Genomic DNA, 20,399 nt, shown 5'->3' on the forward strand with positions numbered 1-20,399 from the left:
CCCAAACCAGAACAGCTGTTTCTGACAGGCAAGATTTTCCAATCTCATACTGGTTTGAGATGCGTATGTTTTTCTTAAAAAACAAAAACAACAAGCCCCCCAAAACAAACAAGCAAGCAAGCACATTTACAGAGATATAATATATAAACAGATTTGGAAAACAAATGAGGGATGAGCAATAGAGCAAGAAAATATAACCGGATTAAACTTGTCTTCTGTCTGTAAAATGACATTTCGTCTCTAAATATTAAGTACTATACCAAGAATCCTAAATTATATCAAAGGCAAAAATATCAAAGACAAACACATGCAGTGCTTATTTTTCTGTCTTCTTTTAGGCATATGATTATTTACCACCCAACAGGTAATTATCCACTTTTCCTTTATTCTAAGCATCTATTCACTCCTCCAGAGAATGTGATTTGCATAAAGGCGATCTCCTGGGAGTTTTGGCTCTATCTGAAAAATCACGATCAACTTCTGTGTAATCCAGCTGGATATGAAGCAAGATATGGCACATAGACGAATGGAAATGCAAGAAGCACTAAAGCGTGAAAGAAAGTCACCTTGAAGGGCTGATACTGCAGCATAGTTTGCCTAAGGTTTCATCACTACATTGCACATGCATGTTCAAAATATATATTGCCTAGGCATAAACTATTGAACAATCACCTAATAGAGCATCTAAACATTACCAGGACATACACCCTAGCAAGGTTAGGGGTCTAAGTAAAGTATGCCTTATTGATAATTTGTTTTTGCTCCAATTAAGTTGACAAATAAACTCCTGCAGATGGCTTCGATGAATCTGGATAAAAACTGGTTCCTTTCAGCAAAGGGCATCAGTATCTCATTTGCCATACAAAGGCTACAGCGTACACACTATCTTTCTGAACCAAAAAGAAAAGGTACAAGGTTATCACTTTTGATTAATAGCTTTAAACCCCATGATGATGTTGTCCTAGAATGTTAATCTGTCCTCCTGTTTGGGGCATAAATGTTATCCCAGCACTTTTCTGGTTCTCCCCTGCTCCCTTCTCCCCCCAAGGCCTAGTAGGTCAGTCCATTCTGAGAATAGCATTAGATTAATTGTGTAAACTGAATTTTTCTCAGAAAAATTCAGTGCAAAACTCCCCACCTAAACCAGCTATGATTAGATTACGATTTCACTTAAAAGAATAAAAATAACTCTGATTAACTATGTTCCATATGCTCCCTTTAGACTTATGCAGCTGCAAAATGCCTTTACATCCTTATGAGTAGCACATTTCAGAAACTTGCTCAGTCTTCAGGGAACTAATACAGAGTATTTAAAAGGATCCATTCATTGCCAGCAGAGACGAAGAAGAGGAGGTTGAAATCTTGATATAAGTTTTTTTTTTTTTTTAACTGAGAAAGTAACCCATACCTAATGATGAGAAAAGGTATGAAGACCCGAACATCTGAAGAAAAACTCTAAGCTTTCTAATGATTAACCATGTTACAAGATGCCTTAATACAAATTTACCAGCTTGAACGAGTTTTAGTATTTGTTATGAAGGCATATTGATGACTTTAAACATACAGATACATATAACTACATCATATAATAAAAAATGGCAAAGTTTAATTACGTTATCCTTACTCATATGACTGTTTAGTGAAACACACAGATATTATGAGGTTATTTGTTTTGTAAATGATACATATAGAATAGTACACAAAATTGTGCCAAAAATCTTACACTGTTTGGTAAGAAGAATTATTCACACTCAGTGGAAGCTAGAAGCAACTGTTTAGAAAAACTTCCAAGCACTAAGTAAATGTCATTTACTTAATTCAATATAATTCTAATAATTGAGACTTAACCTAGAAATCAGGGGTTTGGTTTTCTTTTAAAGATACATTGATTGTAAACTCCACCAAAATAGACAGAATACAAGGCAGATGTAGAGGTAGATAAGTGATTTTTTTTTTTCATAAATGCATAAAATATTAGGGAAAGTATTTACACATATTTAGCCAAGATTTGAGGGCCGTATTTGTGCTTTTTAGCACTATACACATCCCCACACATTAAACTATAACTTTAACCTATTTTTTCCAGATAGATGTAAATATGTATAACACTGTACACGTGTCATAAAATCACTACATGATTTATTTTACAATTTGAAAGTATAAGAACAGCCAGGTTTAATGGTGGTTATTGTCTTACTATGACATATGAGAGAAGAAACTAGTCTATTGCCTCAGCCATGTACCCCCCACATTTCTAGATTCATTCCAGAGCAATGCAGACTTCCTAGGTAAAGTATGCATAGGCTAAAAAAAAAAAAAATTAAAAAAATAAATTTTCAAACTTGAGTGCAGAAAAGTTAGCTTTCAACATAGCCCCGTACCTAAACAAGTGGACCTTTTGTTCTCTCCTTCCTTCACAGGTACACTCGGCTCGCTGAGACAATTTACGTGAAAAGTATTCAAGAATATTGTGCTAAAAATGCCACAAAACCAAAAATGAGAGCATGTTGGATTACAGCTTTCTTCAGCATTGAACATCAACCCAAATGAGAAATCATACACTGCTAGCAATTTAGTCAGTGGTATTAGCAGAATAAAGTAACAAAATTCGAAAGATTACTGTTGAATGAGATAAAATGTGAAATTTAAAAGCCCTTTAAATAATGAGTTTCTTGCTGTTAAAATTTGCCACAGCTAGATAGCAAAACAATTACTTTGTGACAGATTGAGGGGAAAATGGCAGCTTTATTTAAAGGGTAGACAAATTTAATACAGTTATTTCTTTCTTTATTTTCTCCTTTGTGTTGTCGTGCTTTCTGAGCGAGTGGCTGTCAGGGACTTCTATGGACGATAACAATACAGTAACAAGGGACTACAAAACACAGTGTTTCTATAAGTGAACTACCAGTGGACATGCACAATGGTTCTGCTTCTTTTATAAAATTCCTGTTAAGAGTCGGTCAGGAAATAACATTTTTCCTTTTGAAAAGAAATGAAAATCACCAATGATTCTCTTACAAGCCACTGTTCAACGTGCACTGGCCTCTTTCCTTTCTTCCTAACTGTGCAACAGTAGCTAGGGATTTGTATTTTCTCAGAAATACTGCTCAACATTTTATGAAATCCTTGTCTAATTGAAAAACGTTAAAGACAGTTTGATGGGTTTAATATTATTTAATGGTTAATAATAACTAGCTCTGTCTCTTGGAAGTGAATTCCTTAGTTGCCCAAATATCTTGCAACAGTAATCTGTGTAAATTTTCTTTCCTGCTGAAAGCACAGGGATTTTAGCATGTTTGCTGCACAACACAAAATGTTTGCACATTTTTGAAGTGGTCCAGCTGAATTAGAGCAGTAATTACTTATTTTTGTGTGTGGTTTTGTGTTTTTTAATTGAACTGGAAACCTCAGATGAGACTCCTGTGAAAACGAGTTGACATTCCTCTCCTGTAGGTGTTCATCTTAAAGCCAGCATGAGGGTACATTAGCTGTCACTACTAAATACAACTTTAAAATATTTTTACAAATAGAGGGAAGGAGTTCTAAAAGGGGAAAGCAGAAGAACAATCCTAGCTATGCACACAGCACAGGGCAGAAGGAACTTCTTGTATATAGTGACGAGCCAAAATAGGCTATGAGGTGGCATTTGGCTGAGAAGCTTGAGAAGGTTTTACCAGGCCCAGGAACTTGAGCTTGCATTAATCTGAAAGTTGTTCCTTTCCCTTTTTTTATGATTATGAAGCAGAGGTCTCAGCTGCACACAAACAGTCATCTACTACAGAAAGAGGAACTATTCAGCTTTAAAACTACGCCTTAAAAAAAATTATTTTAGTGCCTGCTTTTCTGTATTTACTTCCTGGAAATACACTTACAGTAAAACTAGTGATAGTTGAAGTCAGGCTACATTATGGCCCTGTCAATCACCCCAAATGGTGTGTAATCTTGTATATGCAGGATGCATGAATCGTAGAAAGGACAAGTGAATAATTAGCAATAAAGAATTACACAAAAATGAACATTTCTGTATGTCAGGAGAGCAACATCAATACAAAAATAATGAGCCAGTTAGAAATTCATAAGCAAAACAAGACCTGAAGGGTCTGAGGTGCTTTCAGGAGTTGCACATTTGTGTCCAGAAATATTTTAATTTTGAAACCTTATGAGTTCTAGAAAACTGGGAGTGCATTATGGTAAGCTAGTAGTTGGAACTGCTTTTGAGAAACAGATTGAAATCAGATTTAGTAGGTGTAGTAAAGGAAATCATAGTTTCAGTATTTTACTCCTCACTGAAAACTCTATGACAAGAGAAATTAATTTCAGGAGTGTTTGATTAAATTATAAGGTGGCAAATTGTGGTCTACTTGGAAAAAAAGAGAATGGACTGTTCATTACTATTTTAAAACAATTTCTAAATATATTGTTTTAGAATACTTTCTAGTGCTACCTTTGCATATTTTAATTGCTAAAAAATTTGCTAAAATCACAATTAACATGCAGTACAAGTTGAAGTGCTGGTTTTATTTATGGAAACTTAAAATTTTCAATTCATTTTGACCAATTGTGGGATAGAATTTTTCTAGAAATCCCCCTAATAAACACAATTAGTTTAATTATATTTTACTGTGGTTGGCTAAATGTGATAATTGTGCTTTTTGGTGATGGGTTTGAGGTTTTTGTTTGTTTTGAAAATGAATAAGTGATACATTTAAATATGAAACAAAAAACAAACATGAAACACTTAATCATGCTCGTGGGGGTGACTCAGGGATCTGTAGGACATGACAGAATATTTCTTATTGAACCTATTAGTTAGACATTTTTCTTCACATATAATTTTATAAAAACAGCAGAAAGATTATAAGAGACTTTGTAATACAACTGCAATCTTTACAACCAGGGAGTTTAGCAGCCAGTGTCTCCAAGGGGATATTTTTTGTTTGTTTGTTTAAGTCTCCCACAGCCACTGCAGTGAGGTAATGTTTAACCTCCAAAAACCTAGCACGCTACACTAAAGAATATTCCAGACTTTGATATCTACAAGACACGTGGGACCTACTGCCTGCTTCTTGTGCTTTTATAGTCAACAGGATGCAACAGCAAAACAGACCATACCTTCACTGAATTGCTTTCATCAAATTCTATAAAGCCCCTAGAGCATTATAAAATAACATTAAATACAAATGTCACTCTAAAATAAAAAAACAAACCAAAAAAGAACCATGTAGTTAACTTGCATTACACTTTGACAACATCTCTTACCACCCTTAAAAAACATTGCATTAAAAGAAAGCATGCTCTCCTACAGCTCACTTGCTTTTATTCTTTGAGGATTTATGTAAATAATTTTAGTTAAACCTTTAAAAAACCCATTGAGTTATAGCAGTTTCACACTAACAATATTTTAAATGAGGTTTCCACTTGATGCCTATCACTCCTTTTTTTTTTTGAATGGCTGATATCTTTCACACTTTTTGTTTTTAACTCTCCATCTGTAAGTGGCCTCTGTTGATGGTTCTGAAAGCTCCTATGGACACTTCTTATGGACTTAACCTCTTTTCCACCAGTTTTATCCCCTGACTTCTCCAACTTTTACTAATGTTTCTTAGGCCATGTAGGAGTAAATATGTTTCCTATATATAGCTTTACAAAAAGTTCCAGGAACTCTACAGAATCCTCTCTGAAATTTAATGAGACAATTCAAGTAAATCAGATGTCCAGAATGACTCAATTTCTCATTTTCACACTGTAAGAACTGACTGAGCTTATAAATACTTATGTTTTACAAACACAGCCAGTAAGTTGATAAACTTATATAAGCACTGTTTGTAAATAAATTTTAAAAAGCGCTCATTTTTGGCTCAGAAACTTTGTAGCGTAATGCTAAGAGACCATTAATAAAACATTATAAAGATCAGTACTAAGCCTGGAGAACACATCATAATACCTTTAGCACCCCATTTGAAGAGGTGGTTTACTTTGACTTCCTCTACAGTCAATGGGAAAACATATACTTCCTCCAAAGAAAGATGAATGTAGTTGTTCCCAAATTATTCTTTGGAGTAGACTCCCATCCAAAAGTCCAATCCCATGAAGCAACTAGACACTATAAATGCTCTGGCTCTGCTGTCATTTAGGAGGTGTAGCTCTTGGGTGAGAAAAAGGAGCAGGAAATCCAAGAGCTGTACGTATGAGTAACCCCTAACCTCCTCCAGCTGAGAGCATTTTAGTTAGAATGTCAGACAGGTTTTAGCAGACATGCATCTAAAAACGATGTTTCTTGAAGCATCTCAGAAAAAAGTTTTTAAGGAGAGATCTAAAGAGGAACAATGGAGCAGCTGAGGATGTTTACTGAAAACTCTTCCCAAGGGTCCATGTTGCATGAGAAAATGCCTTAAAGGATTTGCCCGAAAAAAAAAAAAAGTAACAGGTAGACTGGTATCACAAAACCATCAGTTGTGAGTGCTGGGGATTTAGCTCCGAGTGGAAGCCAGGTAGCCAGCTTACAGTTGATGATGCAGAGAAGAAATGCAAAATGAAAGATGACAAACAGCCAGCTAGAACACAGCATTGTGAAGGGCTACATTTGCCATATCAATCAGGAATGGAAGCTGCAATGTCTGGGATGCCAGATGATCATGGGTGACTCAACTACATTGATAGAAAGGACATAGTATTCAGAAAAAAAAAAAGTCATCTTTGCTACGAGGATATATTTTGGATGGAAGAACTCAGAGCAATCTCAATTAATTGGCCCAGGAACAGGCTAGATAGCGATACTGTAAGTAGTAATTGAGGAGAAATTAAGAAAACAACCTTTGCAAGGCATGCCTGCTAATTTCTCATTGTTAGTCACCTACAATATTGAATAATGATTATATGTTGAACGAAATCTTTTATTGTTCATTTTTTATCTTTAATTGCACTGAGTTACTCAGAGTAACTCAGGTACCAGAATTAAACTATATATTTTTTTAAACTTTTATTTGCAGTTCTGGAAGTGTATTGAACAATTCAAAAGGATTTTGACAAATATCAGACCACCGACTGAATTAGTCGAGAATCCTTGTATTAAAAGGAAGACACCAGACAAGGTTCAACGGCTGGAAGTTGAAGCTAAATAAAAAGCAGGCTAATAGTAAAAGTATACTCTATAGTGAGAATTTCTTTCTTATTACCTGTCTTGAATTACTCTGTCTCTTTAAATCTGTATCAGGTAACTTTCCAAAAGATATTCTCCCGCAGAACTCTGAACCTTACAAGAGCATCATTCTTTGGCCTGTATTTAAATGCTTTTTATAGCACGAGAGCAGTCTTGCTTTCTGTGGTTACTTCAGACCCTGATTTTGTCTTTCCCCACCCTGCCCCAAGCTCACTTTTATAATGCTCAATATTATTAACCACATACTATGACCAGTTTTGGACTATCTAGTATAAGAAAGGCATAATGATGGAAGTCCAACCAAAAGCTACCAAGATGGTCAGGGGCACAACATACAAGAAGCAGAGAAACAAGTTTGTTCAGTCTTAAAATAAAGCTAAGGGGAAAACCTATTGATGTTGACAACTACACAGAGAAGATTAAGTCAAGTGTTTCTCAGAGATGCACAGCAGAAGCACGAGAGACAATGGACATGACTTAGAACATGGGAAATTTTAACTCAATAAAGGAAAAAAAGCTTACAGCGAGGGCAGTTAGTCTTGGAACAGGGGCTAAAGAAGATGGTGCAACATCTATCCTTGAAGATATTTGAAAACCCAATTGCACAAAGCCCTGAGCAACCTGCCACAATTGGCCCTAGTAGGAGCATGAGGTTAGACTACATGACATCCATAGGTCCCTTCCAACCTATATGATTTTATGATTCTACGGTTTTAACTGGGCTCACTGAAAACAATACCACACAACTAACTGGGCTTATTGAAAATACTGCTATCCAATAGGAGAGTTCAAGTTAAGCCTTATATAATAAGATTTTCAAGAAAGCAGTAATATGAACTTTAGGCTATGTTCAAGTCCTAAATATGAATCAGCTAAATTAAGGCTTTGCTGTTATGTTTTACTTTAAAAGGTTGAGATGCCTTTGTCAAACTTTTTGACAGCTAGTAAGTACAGAGCTGATGAGGTTGGTAGAGCATGAAGAAAAAATACACTTTTCTTCCTTTCTAGGAAAAGGTTCACATATAAATCATGCAAGTAAACAGAAGAATATTTTTCAATGAAATCATTGGTAACCCAAAGCCTTTTCAACATATGGTTTTTAAGAAGTATTTGAGTTATTTTTATAACTCAAAAAACCTATTAAATCTTTCCTATAGTTTATGTAGTAAAGATTAGGAAACTCATCTTTGCAATATGAAATAATCTGACTTTAGAAGCTGATGCAAATTAAACTTAAAGCTTTTTATAGCTTGATTTACTATTCATACATCAAGGCAAGAGTTCAGCAAGCAATCAACATATGAAATATAAAGTGAAAGTACTAGAAGTAAATCATTTAAGGACTACTTAAGACAGCAAAAGCACCTTAGGAAGAAATTGGGAGCACCTCTGAAAAATCTCAAAAATTACGTCTTAAAAGGTAGAAAATTACCATATGATAAGGTCAAGAGTGGTAAAGTAGATAACACGTGTTTCATGAGAAGCGTGGTTAATGTGCAGCTGGGTTTTTAACAATTCTTTAAAGTTAAAGTATACGATACAGGGTAAGAATTCTTCTGACACTGGGGTGTTTAGTTCCCTTCAAAATATGACATAGTAATCACTATAGAGTTGATCTGAGGGCTGATACACGGTGCTTAAACTATTTACTAGAATGAATCCCTGAGTAAAAAGCTTGCATATAACAATTCTATGATTCATTTTTTGCTGAAGAACTATAAATTACTGAGCTTCTTTAAAAGTCTGCATTATTCTAATTATAGATGCCTAATCTTTCATCTCCACTTAATAGCTTCCTCATCTTCACATCTCTTCAAATAACGTTCTGATTTCTATATAAACATTTATCTCAGATGGTTCATAGCACCCCCAATTGTCCATGAAAACAAAACTGAAAAGTATTTGAAAGAGAGCTTATTTCTGTATTATTTGTGTCTCTAATGGTTTGCAACATGCATGTATTCACAAATAACACAGAGGATTTCTTATCAAAACAAGTGACATGAAGTGTCAGGCTGTGGCCATTTATTTTTATCCAACAGCAGTTTGGCCAGCTGCTGACTCTTGATCCAAGTCTGGAAAAGCTCTGCAGGAAATCTACATCAGAAGAAAGGGAAAGAGGGAAACAATTTTAAATATTATAAAAAAAAATTATAAAATTAAAATATTTCATCCCAGGTAAGCAGAACACAGAGCTCTTGTCATTGAGGGGAAAATGAATTACATGTAATAATGATTGCTGGGGGCAAAGGAGATATAGGAGAGCAGAAGAAAAGGAACATATTACTAGGCGTGTTAATCTGTGGTGAGAATAGAGGAAAAGGGTTAGCAATAGTATGGCCTGTCCGGAAAGCACATCTGAGTGGTCTCCATCACATTGTATGAACTCTTGCCTTCATTCCTCAGGAACCCCTTTCCTTCTCAAAAGGGTTGGCAATTTGAAGCCTGTTGGCTGTCATGCTTCAAGAGTCAGTATCTTAGGTAGCCTGAGTGAGACTAGAAATGCTGAAACAGTGAAATACCTAGGATCATTTGCTGGGCCAATGCAGACCCATCCAAATGACACAATGCAAAATCACCTCTAAATCTAGTCCAGCATAGGCCACCTGTTGCCTTCTATCCTTCTAGGCTGCCAGTATTTGAAAAACACAAAATAAAAGTAGGTAACCACATGCACTGCCCGGCTTGCCTTGGCCAGCAAGCCAGCCACTGCTGAGCCACAGCCTCCACAAGAAACACACCTGCTCATTTGTAAGCAATGCACCTAAAGCAAACAAGGCATGTAACAACTATATAAAAACCTAACGAATCTCAGTATAAAGAAATAGGCTTTGGGCTTTTTCAGGTATTAATTTATGCCAATCATAAATTCCCTGTTTTATATTAACTAGGACAATAAGTCTTATAGTTCCATTTTAATCTGAAAAAAATCCCAAACTAATGATACATACTTTCACATTCCTGCCATTAAACCTTAGACACTGCTCATTCATCTCAATGTTCACGTTCCCCAATGCAAGAAGATCACTCTCTTGCCACCAGACAGAACAGTTGCATGTAATACCATTGATCATATAAAGGTGTGGAGTGGCAAAAGGAGGAGGAAACACTTTCCCTCTTTTTCTCTTGCTTGATTAATTGCCATTAACCCCATACAAAGTTTGGGGAGAGTGGGACCACAGCTGGGGGAAGTTTTCTGCTTCAAGGTTTACAACAGAATGGCAGCAAAAAGGTGTACTAGAAAGCCAATATTCCTATTAAATCACACTATGCACTAAATGAGACAGAAGGCAAAATACTACTTGATCATTTAATTAAGCATGTGCTGTTTTGCCAACAGCATCCCAAACTTCACTGGTTCTACTTAGTTACTTCTTGAGCTGCTTCTGGCCAAAAAGAGAAAATAAAGACAAAATTTAGAAGAAATTAAGTTCCCCCTTCTTTCCTAAATGGGACTGATACTTTTCAGAGTATATATCATTCAGAAGCAGCACGTAAGGCAGGAGCGTTACTTATTGGCAAAACAACTTTAAAGGCATTGCTCACTTTTTAAGTGCTGCCCACACCCAAAGGAAAGAGTAGCAACAGAGCACTAAGAAAATGAATCCCTAGATGGCACCATTACTCTGTCATTTTTACTGTGTAAATGTTTCCTTCATCTGGGAAGGATGATCATTTTCAGGTACAATTTCTGGATGGATCTGTGGAAAGCATCACAGGAATGAGTTCACTGTCCCTGTTGCATTAACTATTCAGTTCACAAACCCATATACCCGTCTGATCTTTTGCTCGGGTTGCCTGCATGTCCTTTATTGTCATATTTGTCACAAAACCAGTGCATGCGTGACAATACACATTTTACAAAAATACTTCAGTATCACCGGCTGCAAAAGGAAACTGAACTATAGTTTTCACAATTTGCTAATATTTAGAAATAAACACGGTTTTATAACCTAACTTAAAGATTCTCTAAAGAGCAAAACTTCCTACAGCCCAGAAAGCAAAACAGATTCTTTCTAAGCATTTTTTATTTCACTTTGTGTGTGCGAGTCTCTCAACTACAACACTGTATTTCAGCACCACCTGCTGACATATCCAGAAATAGCAACAGAGCAAGTTAATACCAGAAATTTATGGCTTCCCTTTCTGCTTGCCGTATGTTTTTCTCTTGTTGAAACATAGAGGAACAACTGTTTAAAAAAGTTTAATTTACAAAGAAAAGCATGTGAAATGGGCTGGTATTACTTCTAGCACAGCAGTTCTCTGCTTTAGAAATGATGTCTCATTGGAATCACTTGGCTTCTGGACACAGAACAGTGTGGGAGTCTTGAACAGCAGACACAAACTCCAAAGTTGAGAATTAAAGTAAAAGGGATAAGGGCAGATGAAAAACGGAAGATAATCTTAACCCTGATTCAAGTAGTTAAGAATAAGAAAGAATCTTCCTTTTAGTACAGCTTATGCAGATGTTTAAGCACTGGGTAATTCTAAACAGCATCAGATAAAATACATACTTCTGTATTTTGCCAAATAACAGTGTAGAGTATCAAAATACCCAATAGCAAACTAAAGGCCAGCACTGGCCATTATACTGGAGCATATCCTGTAAAACAGGATTGTTTCTTGACAATTGTACATCAATTCTAACCTTGCAGGGTCTACCTTTCATTAACATTTGTCAGTAAGAAAGGAGAAAAGTGCATAAGATACATAAAATCTAAAGCACGCTGTCATATAGCACCTTCACATAATGAAGCTGTGAATTAATGCAATACTTCTGATGATGTATTTATTCCCAAACCTCAGCCAGATAATCATCCAAACACTAAACTGAATTTGTCATCCCCCCTATTTTATATTTGAAAACAAAGCAGAAATAAAAAAAATTCAAAGTTTTTAGAATTTTACTGTAAGCATCATATACATTAGTATCGCTTACCTTAATGCGCCACTGTATAAACATTACGTGGGGGGTGAGGAGAGTGTGTGTGTAGTTTTTGGTGGGTTGTTTTTTGTTTGTTTGTTTTTTTAACTAGTGCAAAATTTTTCAGCCTTTCCTGCAGCTATTCATTCTTGTCCTCCATAAGCTTTGTTACTCGGGGTAGTTTAAAACTAAAATGGGCTTTTAGAAAACTCAGCCTGCATGGCATATACAAATGCCATAATTTTTAAACTACAAAAAAAAGCACTAAATGTAAATTACTTCTACACTGAATGTATAATGCTTGCCTGATATTCTTATGCCTCAAGGTTCATCAAGTTAGAAACTGTTATATAATATTTAAGAAAAACATTAAGAAAAAAATTTCTAAGACTACTAACTAATTACCAGCAGTAATAGTACATGGCTTAATATCTGCAACTAATCTGCATCATTCAACTAGCTTTTTCTTTATTAGAATGAATCATCAAGTCTTGTATTTAAATGGAATAAGAGGTTTATACATTGCAGAACTCGAGACCACAGAATATTTCAGGTGCTTTTGCTCACAAAATATATACATACACTTGCTTTTTTTAATATTCTATAAACCACACAAATAAGTTTTCAACAAAATAATATTTCAATAATAATTCATGTTTCTAAAAGGTGCAGGGTCTTCCCCTCATAAGGTAACTTCTAACTTGTATCATATGTTTTTGAAATGAAGAGACTTCATTTCTTAAGGTTATGAAAACGTCCATAGAAATCTGGGACACAGATGAGATCACTCTTTGAATAAATATTTACAAGACTTTGAGGAAGAATTCCCAACAGGAAAAGCAACTGCAAAGCCAGCTACAGTAATAAATGGAGGAGTGCTTTGCATACTGTACTGATGTCTGTGCTCCGTCAAGCAAACTGAAACAGCTGAAGTTCAAAACAGAAAATAAATCTAAGTGGTTACAGAGCACATATGGAGGCATTTACTGTATAAAGAAAAGGCATTTGATCTTAAGTGCTTATTACTATGCCTTAATGAACATGAAGGTCTAGACATTGCTTTTTTAATTTAAAAATTAATTTCAAGGAATGGAGGATTAGCAAGCAACTGTAAGTATTCATCCCAAGTCAATTAAGACAGATTTGATTATTTTTGAATCTGAAACTCCCAGAAAAACATTACATAGAATCATTCAGGTTAGAAAAGACGCTTAAGGTCATCGAGTCCAACCATTAACCTAGCACTGCCAACTCCACCACTAAACCATGTCCTCAAGCACCACGTCTACCTGTCTTTTAAATACCTCCAGGGATGGAGACTCAACCACTTCCCTGGGCAGCCTGTTCCAGTGCCTGACTGCCCTTTCAGTGAAGAAGTTTTTCCTGATATATAAAGCAGTTTTCTCAGAGTAACAGTATGCACATTCTTTTTTCTACAAATTGATCAGAGATAAGTTATATTTATCTGGCCAATTTTCAGATTAATTTCTCATTTTCTGAGCATGAGACAATAACTTTGTTTGCCAGATCAACTACTTCAATACATTTGCAGACTTAAAATTAATTAGGTTTTACTACTAGGCCTTGTCTATTATTTGTCAACTTGTCACATGCCATATTGAGGCTGCCATTTTAATTTAGATTGCTTTTATGCATAGAAAATTGACTTGGTGTATACATTGACTTACACCAGTATAAATCTTGCCATGTCGGACCCATGTAAAAGTAGAAACATGATCACAGCAAATAATACGTAACCATATATTTTCTGTTGTTTTGAAAGCCCTTCTAATAATCATTGTTTTTGCTTTGAGGGGAAAAAAAAAAGATAAGAGAAAAATCTGAAAGGGGCAGTAAAAAAAATAAAGCAATTTTAAAGTGCAGAACTACACAGGCAACACTAGAAAAAACATGATCTCTTCCTCATCTAGCTTCTGAGATGAAGCTTCAGCTGATTATATTAGACATTAAGTCTCAGTATATTCTCTCGTAAACACCATTTGATACAGAATACTAATCAAATTTAAAAAATAACACCTTCACCCATGACACACAGTAAACTAAGAATGGAAAAAAAAAGAAGTCAAAGGAAGGAGAGACAAATGCCTCAACAAGTCAGAGTGAGATATATAGATAGATATCTATACACACACTCACACACCCTGTTCCGTATAAAGCTGGACAGTCAGCTGGATGATTCTGGGACACATTGAGCCTATTTCCTGAGTGCAGCTATGCTTTTTCCACCAGCTGTATTTTATAAAGCTTTCTTACTCCTATAGTAAGTCATATAGACCCCAATGGCTTGGAAAGCCAGGATACAGTGGTTATCAGTGGGCTTGCATACTATAACAACACCCTACTTCTCAACACTAGATAGTAACATCAGGTGGGGAACTGCATTTCTCAACATCTGAAGGTTTTCGACTACTCTACAGAGACTATATTGCAGAATGGTCAATAGATTCAGCAAAGATTTTTACTCAGGCAACGTTGCATGATCTGATATTATCAATGCTGCATTTCCCAAGCTTTTCTGTTTTGTATTCTCTTCCCACATCATCTCTGAAATTATAGCCCTATTCGTAATTAGTGTAGGCATAGGGCTGTGCTGACACAGCTATTTGGTTTTGGTTCTGGGAGATAGCATGAGAAGTATTTGTTACGATATCAGCTGCTTCTACCCCTTAACCACACACCAACAGTCTGTAAAATAGTGATTTAATGTTAACTTGTTTCATATAAATTCTGCTCACACAGCACATTCTACACCATGCTATTATATAAATCAGAAGACAGCTTTTGTTTGGGTGCTGCTCGAGTTAAAACTGAAGGGGTGTTCTAAGAAAATAAAGATTTTTCCTTCAGAAGTTCCCACCATGCAGAAGATCTAAGAAAAAGAGAGAACGCTTCCCTGTAGTAAGTTAAAAAACGTAACTCCAAAGCTATTACGAAAGGAGGAAGAGCTGTTTTCTTTTCATGTATTATCCCTAGGAAATAAAAGATCATGCAGCTTTAAATAAATTCTACCAGAGCTCCTCCTAGGGCAAGAGAGACATAAATGTAAATTATGGTTACTAATTTGATGCCACATAGTATTAATGAAGCTTTTTAGCCTGGATACTAACATGCTAGCTTTGGCCTAGAGACCTGGGAGCTCTGCAGGCTACAGGGCACTCTCTAGGCTTCCCTGGGCTATCGTGGACAAACACTGTGCGTTGTGAACAATATTGTGGTACTAAAAACTCCCCACCGAGCACAGCATTCTGTTTGGTTGTAGTAAAACAAACAACCGACAATATAAGAAAGGATCTAGAAACTGATGGTGGAAAATAAGGAAATCAAAGTTTTCTGCATTAAAAAAAAGATGAAATTTTGTTCTAAATTTGAACAGATTTTGCAAGATGATTTATAACTCCCAATGTATATGCTGTCATCAAGTCTGTAGACTAATTTCAGGAACTAGCATGTAACTTATAAGATCCTTTAAAGCCCCAATAATACTCCACTTCATCTGCATCTCTGCTCCTCTCTGCATAACACAAAATTTATTTTTGCCACCACAGCAGCACATTTATGGCAATAATACGGTAATCCAAATAGTAATACACACAATAGCAATCAAAGTAAGTGCAAATAATTAGAACCACCTCCATCATGTGGAAAATAATCTACTTGGTACCACTGAGCATTTGGAGTTCATTCTCATTCAAATATGCTCTTCTCAGACTAATCTCTTAATCAGGCAAATCACCACTGCTGTGAAATATAGCTAGTGGAAAAGAAGCTAAGAAATCTTTTATGTATTTTTACTGATATTCTACAGGAGTGATTTAAAATAGCATGCAAAATATATGAACATTAAAGGAAAGATCTGTTACAATATAACACAGATTTAGCTCTATCCTTAAGCAATATTTCAAAAACATAGTAAAGGAAACAAACAAATCAAACAGCTTTTTAAAGCTAAAAGTTTAGAAAAGAAAGATATTGACTTGCTTGGATACAAAAAAAAAAAAAAAAACAAAAAAAACCAAAAAACAGGCCATGCAAAAAACCTGCTGTGCTGGAGGAACCAACTCTGCCATTTATTAAGCATTTATTTATTAAGATTGCCAGGAAAAAGCTAGTACTTTGCAGCATCCATTCTCAGGATGAAAGTTTTCCCTACATAGTTTTTTTGCTACATAAGAAAACAAAACATAGGCTTGTATGTAGTGTCCAACCCACTATCTACATTACACATTTATTAAAATCCATCTGCATCATTTCTTTTTCTCCATGTATAGGTAACTATAGAAGCAAACCCAAAGTTTCAGTGTATCCCTATGAGACAACTAATTTAATGTGGAATAACACTATGCTGTTTTGATGTAACTGAACACTCTGCTTGCTGAATTCAGCAACAACATGCTTTTCATTTTATTTTCTGCCACCATAACCGCATTAGTCCCATGAGCTCTGTGTGTTGTGAGGAGTTTTCTGCTGGCTATGGAGGACTGACAAACACAGCTTCCTCCACAGGGTATTCTCATTGTCCTGCGCCAAATAAAAAACTGAGAATTGATTGAGATCAACACGGCTTAGTCACCAGTTTAAGTAAATCAAGTTTTGCTTCTGTTCCCTAATTATAACAAAACTGTTCAATTTCTGCTAAGATCCAGTAAAATCTCTTTTAGAAAACTTTTTTTTAGAAGTACCTATTTATATCCTAATCTTTACTAGAGAGGGTTGGCAAAGAAAAAATACTAGAGGGGTGAAGAGAGGCAGGAAAGGAAGAAAAAAGGAAAAATATTAAAGAACACATAAGACCGCATACAGCTAAACTCACACATTTTATTATACAATTGTTATTACCATTAAAACCACCATTTAAATTTGATCCATATTTTTCAAGTAAGTGGTGAATGTCAGGCTAACATTTTATGCTGATGCTCATTCGATATTTAAAATTGGTCTCACAACTAGCAATATTTTATTCTTTTATCCTATCCAAAAAAACATGGACAGTATATTAAATTTTATCTGTGAATACTGTTATGATATCCATCAAACTTTAAATTCCTTCTCTGTTAAATGAAGCCCCTAAAGACTTAGAAACAGTTCCAGGTAAATGTCAAGAAATTGGATAGAAATTAAGAAAACTATTCTGCTTTGCAATGCATACTTGCCTGGGGAAATGGAGTGCATGGGGAATTTAAGAAGGGTGGTGGGTTTTTTTCCATTTAATATTGGCGATTCACAGTAAATAATATATGCTCAAGTATTTTGCGCTCTCATTTCTTTTCTAGATTCTACAAGGTACAATGAGTCTATATATTAAATTTCTGTAGAATAATACTTCCCCAAGTTAATTTTTAAAAACTTCTTCTTGTGTAACTCTAAGGGAAACATTTTCCCGATTATATTTAAACAGCTAAACGTATTTACATACAGTGAAATAAGGAAACAGTTTCACTAATGCTAAGGGCCATTAAATCTGAAGACAACCACAGCATAATTCAGTAAAGAAAGTCAAGACTTTCATTTTTATCTAAGATATACTTTTACATAAATACTTTTATACTAGTACTGCACAAAGTTTCTACAAAAGCAAACCATGAGCCCTGTTTTTTATATTGTAGATCCTTTTTCCTCAAGAAGTTGTACACGAGTCAGTGAAGGTTTATGTCTATTTAGGGAATTCTCTGTTCCACCCAGCTATAATGCCTACCATTGAGTAAGGAGCATGGAACAAAGTGAGAACATCAGTGATAAACAGCCATGTAAGAGGATCAGTCTGGTAAAAATCTGATAAACAATTCCTTACTTAACATCCATCAACAGGAAAAACTTATAAAAGTAATTATTTATCAGTATACAAATCCAATTGAATATTACCAAACTTCTTTTGGTGTCAAGTTGTTACTACTTGGACAAACATAAACTGGACAGTAAAATGCATAACACTAATAATCCTAGACAATGTATATGTTATCACAAATTGACCTGACATACAAAATACAGACTTTAAAATTGTTACAGTACTTGCTGATACATAGAGGAATATTACCTTTCACTAGCCTTCCAAGAACAGAAGATAGAGGAAGGTTGTTGGGTTGTTTGGTTTTTGATGTGGATTTCGTTGTTGGGTTTCTGGGTTTTTCCCCCCCCTTTTCTTTTTAATATGCTTTTAAAAATATAGGGCATCTCTAAAACTTTTACAGGGTTTTGTGGTTTTTTTTTTTTTTTAAACATTTGAAAGATGCAAGGAGTTGCAAAGAGTAGGTGTTAATGAATGGAATGAGGCAATCTAGAAGGTACGAGAGATTGTCTTGTACAGCCATCACTCTTTCGAGTACTATTAGAAGTGTGAATTTTATCCTATGTACAAGAGTGTTCAAGTGTTTTATATATAGGTGGTGCATCTCCAAAGTTTAATGAAAACATGTTGCTGTCCAATTATTTGTTCTCCAAAGTGAGTAATTTATCAAAATTATTTTTTTAAATATTTTAGTAAGTGTGAATTGTAGTACATGTTTGTTCTTGGAGATTTTAAGGCTCCGCGTACTTTTGGAGAATTCAAGTATGCTTACTGAAGCTGCACGAGTTCTTACTTTGGGACATTTTATTTCTGAACAGAAATGTTTACAGCTACCACAAGAAAAGCATAGCTGAAAAAAGCCTCATGAGGCATCAGATATTGGATTTCAATAAAATATATAAAAACTGCTTGCACAAATCCGAGCTATTTGCCTAATCAATATTTTCTAAAAATTTCTTTGGCATCAGTTCTGAACAAAGTACAAAGTTCAAAGAAACTAGCCTTTGGAGGATCAAATAACAACTATTTGCACTTTTGTCATCATGTTTAGAGCAGATGCTGAGACAGAAGTCAATTGTATCACCTCCTAATTTAGGATAAAAACATTTCAAACAATTCTGTTTACTTGTATATGTGACAGTAATCTCCAGGACAGTAACTTTCTTGAGCTTTCTGACTTTTTACTTGTTGCAACCCAGTTAGAACCACTAACTGCTTCTTAATATTCAATAAGTCAGCATGCCATTAACTCTTTTCTGCTATATTTTAGTGTCTCAAAAATTTGATGAGACTTTACCCACTATACCTCACTACATTTCACTGATTAAGCTTCTGTGTAAAATACTTCAAGCTGCTTGCATCTTTACAAATCAGTGCATTTTCTACACTAACATTTTGTAAATGGGTATTAACTTTTTCTCCAGTTTTGCGTAACGTATTTTAAATATAATGCAGTATATAGAGTGATTTTCCCCTCCTTTTTGCTCTGAAATTAATAGAATATCTTACTATCCTTAAAATGGATTATGAAATAAGATTTTCTGTATTTCAGCAATCATCTCTGCTCAAATAATTGACTTATGATGACACAAGCTCAAATAGAAAGGCTCAGCTGTTCAGCACAATGCATCTATTTAGGCTATTTATTAGGCCTATTTAGTCTTATTTTATTTAGGTTTATTTTGTCCACCTATTTAGGAAGACAGAAAAATATCACAATTTAAATTGGGTATTCTGCCCTTCTTTTAGCATGTATAAATCAGTAAAATGCAACTAAATTGTAGAGGCTTTCTCAATTTTTCTATCATTCCCAGGTGCTATTAAAAAAAATACTGGAAAAGTACTAGATTAAAAATTTTCCAATTTGCAGTTCCAGACTCTCTAATATTTTTTTGCTTATTACATTTGCACAGAAGCAATTTGTATTTGCAATTTCGTATTGTCTGTAGTTAAACCTCCTTGAAACTTGTGCTTAGTCAGTAACTGTAGAAAATTAGTTTTAAAGTAAGTTGCACCTAACTGTAATGGTGCGTGCATAACTTGGCCCCTTGTGGCTGGCTATAAGCTTAGAGAAATCAGTATCTGATATCAGCAACGGAGCTCATTTAAGTCGTGCAGATTCACGCTCAACAGTTGAGTTCAAGCACTACAACCACAGACAGAGGATAAATACTATTTAAATATGCATGTATCTCCCTGTATCCATCTACATAGATTTTTACACAATATACTTTCCTATGATACAATTTTTTTTTCTTTTAAATATATATTCTTACTGTTTCATAAAACACAAGTTCAAAGGAGCACTAACAAACACGTAAGTTCAAGTACTCATATGCCGGCAAGTACCAGGTATAAGGGGAAATTAGGTCACATAATTCCCCCCCCCCCCATATTTATTTTGCTTTTGAAAAACAAAAAGAAAGTTACAGAACCTGAGTTCCTTGCTGATGATTTTGCAGATGCTATGCTACAGCCTTGTCTTTCAATTATTCCTGTATGCTAAGTGTTGA

The sequence above is a fragment of the Nipponia nippon genome, unplaced genomic scaffold, assembly GCF_047370975.1.
Source record: "Nipponia nippon isolate SJK-2023a ecotype South Korea unplaced genomic scaffold, ASM4737097v1 scaffold_6, whole genome shotgun sequence".
Lineage (NCBI taxonomy): Eukaryota > Metazoa > Chordata > Aves > Pelecaniformes > Threskiornithidae > Nipponia > Nipponia nippon.